Genomic DNA, 6,000 nt, shown 5'->3' with positions numbered 1-6,000 from the left:
ACCAGGAAAGACTCTGAATTAGAATAATGGCCAAAGAACACCTGGAAACTAATCCCATCACCATAAAACCCAAGACTTCCAGCCACGAGGCAGAGCAGTTCTCCTGGGTTCCCTTACCCTCCTGCTCTCCACCTGGGTGCCCTTCCCAATAAAATCTCTTGCTTTGTCAGCACGTGTCTCCTCGGACAATTCTTTTCCGAGAATTAGACAAGAGCCCAACTTTGGGCCCTGGAAGTGGTCCCCCTTCCTACAACAACTGGCGACCACGAAGGGACGCCCCCATGTCTACTGGGGCTGACATCCAGACCGCTTATGGTACTCCAGGACCAGCTCGCCTGCTGACGTATCTGACCCAGTGGCTGCAACTGGGACTCGTTTTTCCCTGGTCTCCTCCTGACACGGACAATTGGCCAGGGTGCCCCGACTGGGTAAGGAACAAGAGATTTTGTTGACCCCTTTTTTCTCACCCCTCTTTTCAACCTATCCTATTTTTCTAGTCCCCTGGTCTTGGACGCAGGAATCTGGTCGAAGGGCCTCAGCTTGAGCTGAGGTTTGGAGACTGATCACCTCCTCTTGGCAGAGAACTCGAATTCTGGTTCTGGTAGGGCCGAGTTCCAGTCCTCCCTTCTCTGGAAGCCCAGGGAAAAGTCCCATAATGCCTGGGTGTCTGCAGGTAGCAGGAGACGTCTGTAAGGCCACCCCCTTTTTTTTCTCTTCCTCTCCCCCCACTCCTAGACCTTCTGTTTCTTCCCACTCCTTTACTCTCAACCTGGCCCTTTCCCCTCTCTTTGAAGACCCAAGTTATTTCCGCTTACTGTCTGTCAATACTTGGACCTGAAGTTCTGGGTCTTTGTAAGAGATTTTCAGAGAGGCTACGCCCTCTGCTCCCCATCAACTGTGCTTTCTGTTCTTGGGGAGACAATTGGGCGTTAGAAGCCCTCCATCGGGTGCCCTGTTTCTATAAATTCAGCCATTTAATTGAGCATTTGGCTGAATGCTTCCACGTGGAAGTGATTGACGGGGTTCAGTATAGTCGCACCTGGCCTTGGGTGAAAATTAACACCCTAGATACATCCTTAGGGGTTAGTTTACCTTTTGGGACCAGCCCTACAGTCCCGTTGATTGTGCTTACTACTGAACATTTCCTTTGGCGCATATACAATCAGGCCCTTTGGGACCAGGAGAGAGCTTACAATCTCTCTAGAGTCAGATATAGAGGCATCCGCTCCAATACTGGTCCCTTGGGAACGAGATATAAGCTATACCGTCGCTAAAATGGGAAATAAGCCTAGCTTCCCTCTAGACACCCCACTCGGTTGTCTTTTGGCCAACTGGGAGGGATACCAACTGGGAGGGCTAAAAAAGAAAAAACTTATCAAATACTGTACGCAATACTGGCCTACTTACTCCCTGGGAGGAGGGGAAAAATGGCCCCAGTCAGGATCACTTGGACACAACACCATTTTACAGCTCAGTCTATACTGCAGACGTGAGGATAAATACAAGGAAGTTCCCTATGTCCAGGCCTTTATGGCCCTCTACCAGGATTCTGAAAAAAAGGGAAAATATAAGCTTGAGGACTTTGATAAATGCTCTTCCAAAATCCTTTTAGCAAGGTCTGAAACAGAAGATCCCCTTGACCTTCTCTTGACCTCCTCTGCTTCAGCAGAGAGGCCACGAGGAAAGGAGGGTCAGACACGCCCGGAAGTCATGAGCCCGGGGCACGGAAGTTAGGAGGCTAGGCCCAGAAGTCACGAGGCTGGGCCGGAAGTCATGGGATCCGAAGGGGAGTCACTCCCAATCGCCTCGGCTCCTTCTCCATATGTCCCCTCCCCCATGGGGTTACAATCAGGAAGTAAGCTTTGTCCTCCACAGAAGGAAAGGTCATCCTCAGACGAAATCTGTCCCCTAAGAGAGGTACCAGATGGGGAGGGGGGAACTATGCACGTTCATGTTCTGTTCTTTATGCAAGACATTACCCAATGCAAGGAGCAATTGGGCTCATATTCTGAGAACCCCCAAAAATTTAAGGATGAATTTGAGCATCTTAGCCTTAACTTCTCCCTCACCTGGAGAGATATAATGGTCATCCTCACCCGGTGTTGTAATGATGAGGAAAAAGCTCGAATCCTAGATGAGGCTAGAAAAGTGGCTGATGAAAGGCAGCGGGTAGATGTCAGTCTGGGCTCTGCCGAAGAGGCAATTCCCTCGACAGAGCCAGACTGGGATCCTAATACAAGGGCAGGAAAGGAATCCTTAAGACACCTGATTACCTGCCTACTACAGGGAATGACCCAGGGTGTGCAAAAGTTGTTAATTATAATAAGATAAAAGAGGTTACACAGGAAGAGAATGAAAATCCAGCTCTTTCTTTGGGCAGAATCACAGAAGCTTTTAAAAACTTTACCAAGACAGATTTAAAAAGTATGGAAGGACGAGTCCTGTTGGCCCATTCCTTCATAACCCAGGCAGCCCCAGACATAAGGAGAAAATTACAAAAAACTAGGAAAAGGATCAGAGACCCCAATTTCTGATTTGGTGGAGGAGACAAATAGGGTGTTTTTGAACAGGGACCGGGAGGAGGAAGCAAGAAGGGAGCAAAAAGAAGTCCAAAAAGAGAGAATAGAGAGGCAGACCCAGGCCTTGGCCCAACAACAGGCTAAAATCCTGCCCTTGATTCATCCTGCCACTATGTGAGAGTCCCGGGGAGAGCAAGGAAGAAAAAAAGATCTTAACAATCCACCGCGGCTGAGCCACACCCAGTGTGCCTACTGCAGAGAGGATGGGCATTGGAAAAGGGAGTGTCCATATCACCCTAAGGGAAGGCGTATGGTGACCCCTACACCTGGTCCCTCTGTGTTAGTCCTGGGCGACCGAGACTGAGGGTGCCCAGCGGCTCAAGAAACCCCCGCGAATGGTGAGATCCAGATCACTCCTCTCGACCCTTGGGTAACTCGACAAATAGAAGGTAAGGATGTGAACTTTCTTTTAGACACAGGGGCTGCCTTCTCCGTTCTTCCTTTCCGATTAGGACCTTTAGACTCCCAGACTAAAATGGTGATGCGGTAGATGGAAAACCCCAAAGCCGGAATTTTACTAAGCCCCTCCATTGTAAGGTGGGAAAATTGCAAGGAACCCAACCCTTCTTATACATCCCTGGTTGCCTTGCTCCCCTACTGGGGAGAGACCCTCTTTGCTGCCTCCAAACCAGAGTGACTTGGGGGAAGGTAGAAGTTGATAATTTTCTTTGCCTAGTGTCTGAATACTGATTTCCCTGCATTGGCTCCAGAGCAATCTTGCATTCCTCATCAAACAGGACAAGGGGCTTGATTTCATTTAGGCAACTCCACTGATTCCCCGAGAACACTGTCCCAAGTCTAGAGGAACACGAAGTTCAGCACAGAACCTCGAGAAAGGCTCCGTGTACCCCAAATCATTTGGAGATGAGAGCTGATTCCCTGGCTTCGACTCAAGAGGAATGCCAACTTTCCACAAGCCTCTCTAGAGGAGGCTTCTCTCAGCTATAAGTATGTGAGAAGGACCCTGAGTTTGCTGCTTCAAGTGGAATGGTCACCGAGATTCCGTGACTCGAAATAAGGCCAGATTCCCTGCAGTGACTTGAATGCAGACTCGTCTTTCATGACACAAGATGAAGGGATGTCTGAATCCCCTGTGGAGACCCTAGAGAAAGCCCTAGTTCCCTGCCTTTTCTCGACAGGAGGCCTCACATTCTTCTGAAACCTCGAGAGGCATGCGGAGTTAAATGCTACAAAGGAGAGGATGGCTGCCACCTCTTGAAAATTGATAGGAATCTCTGCCAGGCTTGCCAGCTAAGGAACAGGTCAAAGACACAATCACCAGAGCACCTGAGAAATGAAAGACTAGGAAAGATGGGGTTGAGAGGGACGGAGTCAGATTGTGACTGATTCCGACGACTTTATTGAGGGGTAACATACTTACATATGCTAACAGGACTCATCAAATTTTAGATCAAAGACATGCATACGTGCAGAACTGCAGACACTAGTTTTAGCTCATGAATTTTATCTCAACTCTTTAAGACTAGCAGAGGATGGCACTGGCGTCTTACAATCAGTTAAAGATTCACAGGAGCTTGATAATCTTGTCAGAGTCAGGAGAATGGGCAAATGGCAGCTGCAGCAATTTCCTTGAGGGAGATGAGAAAGGCCAATTTGCACTTTAATAAATCAGGGGTGGCGGGACAGAGAGGGACCCTTTGATCTCTGCCAGGGCCGAGAGGGGCCTGAGCAGTCAGGCCGGCTCCCCGCAAATCTCAAAATTCCTGTGGCAACTGGAAAGGACCCTGGGTCTCCCCCATCATCTCGAGAGGTATTCCTATTGTCCTGCCAAGCCTCGAGGAGAATGCCAATGTGTCCCTCGCAACTAGACAGGAGTACTGACGTCGCTGAAACAACACGAGTTTTGAAGGGCCAACCCGCCGTAACTCGAGAACATACCCCAGGATCCAGCCACAACTCGAGAAAACTATGAGAACTCCCCATCGCCGCGTGATGAGGCCCGATTCTCTGGCATTGCATGCAGAGCAAGTCCGTGTTCCCCATCAAACACGACAGGAGCCTTGACTTCCTAGATGAAACTCCACATAGTCCCCAAGAACTCTGTCACAAGTCTAGAGGGACTCTGAGGTCAATGCAGCAACACGAAAGAGCCCCGTGTACCACAAATTAACTCGAGATGAGGCCTGATTCCCCTGCATTGGTTCCAGAGCAATCTTGCATTCCTCATATAACAGGACAAGTGGCTTGACTTCATTTAGACAACTTCAGTGATTCCCCGAGAACACCGTCCCAAGTCTAAAGGAACACGAAGTTCAACATAGCAACTCGAGAAAAGCTCCATGTACCCAAAATCATTTGGAAATGAGAGCTGATTCCCTGGCTTCAACTCAAGAGGAATGCCAACTTCCCACAAGCAGCTTAAGCAGAGGCTTTTCTCAGCTCTAGGTATGTGAGAGGGACCCTGAGTTTGCTGCCTCAAGTGGAATGGACACCAAGATGCCCTGACTCGAAGTAAGGCCGGATTTCCCTGCAGTGACTTGAATGCAGGCTCGTCTTTCATCTCACAAGATGAAGGGATGTCTGAATCCCCTGTGAAGACCCTAGAGAAAGCCATCATTCCCTGCCTCATCTAGACAGGACGCCTCACATCCCTTTGACAGCAAAATGGAACGCGGAGTTCAATGCTCCAAAAGGAGACGATGACTGACTCCTCTTGAAAATTGACAGGAATCCAAGTATCCCTGTGGCACCTTGAAAGGACACTGGGTCTCCTGCCTCACCTCGAGAGGCATCCCTATTGCCCTGCCAAGCCTTGAAGAGAATGCCAAGTTGTCCCTCACAACTAGACAGGAGTCCTGACGTCGCTGAAGAAACACGAGTTTTGAGGGGCCATCCCCATCGTCACTCGAGAATATAACCCAGGTTCCCGCCGTAACTCGAGAAAAACCATGAGACTTCCCGCTGGATGAGAGATGAGATCAGATTTCCCTGTATTGTGTGCAGAGCAACTCCGTATTCACCATCAAACATGAATGGAACCTTGACTTCCTTGATGGAACTCCAGAGAGTCCCCAAGAACACTGATACAAGTCTAGACGGACCCTGAGGTCACCGCAGCAACACGAAAGAGCTCAGTGTACCGCAAATCAACTAGAAATGAGGCCAGATTCCCCTACATTGGCCCCAGAACCGTCTGGCATTCCCCATCAAACACGACAAGTGGCTCGACTTCATTTAGGCAACTCCAGAGGTTCCCCAAGAACACCGTCCTAAGTATAGAGGAACACAACGTTCAGCACGGCAACTAGAAAAGAGCTCCCTGTACCTCAAATCATCTCCAGATGAGAGCTGATTCCCTGGCTTTGACTCAAGAGGAATGCCAGCTTTAAACAACACCTAAAGAGGAGGCTTCTCTCAGCTATAGGTACGTGAGTGGGACCCTGAGTTTGCTGCCTCAAGT

Source organism: Muntiacus reevesi, chromosome 16 (genome assembly GCF_963930625.1).
Source record: "Muntiacus reevesi chromosome 16, mMunRee1.1, whole genome shotgun sequence".
In the NCBI taxonomy this organism is placed as follows: Eukaryota; Metazoa; Chordata; class Mammalia; order Artiodactyla; family Cervidae; genus Muntiacus; species Muntiacus reevesi.
This window is presented reverse-complemented; position numbering follows the sequence as displayed.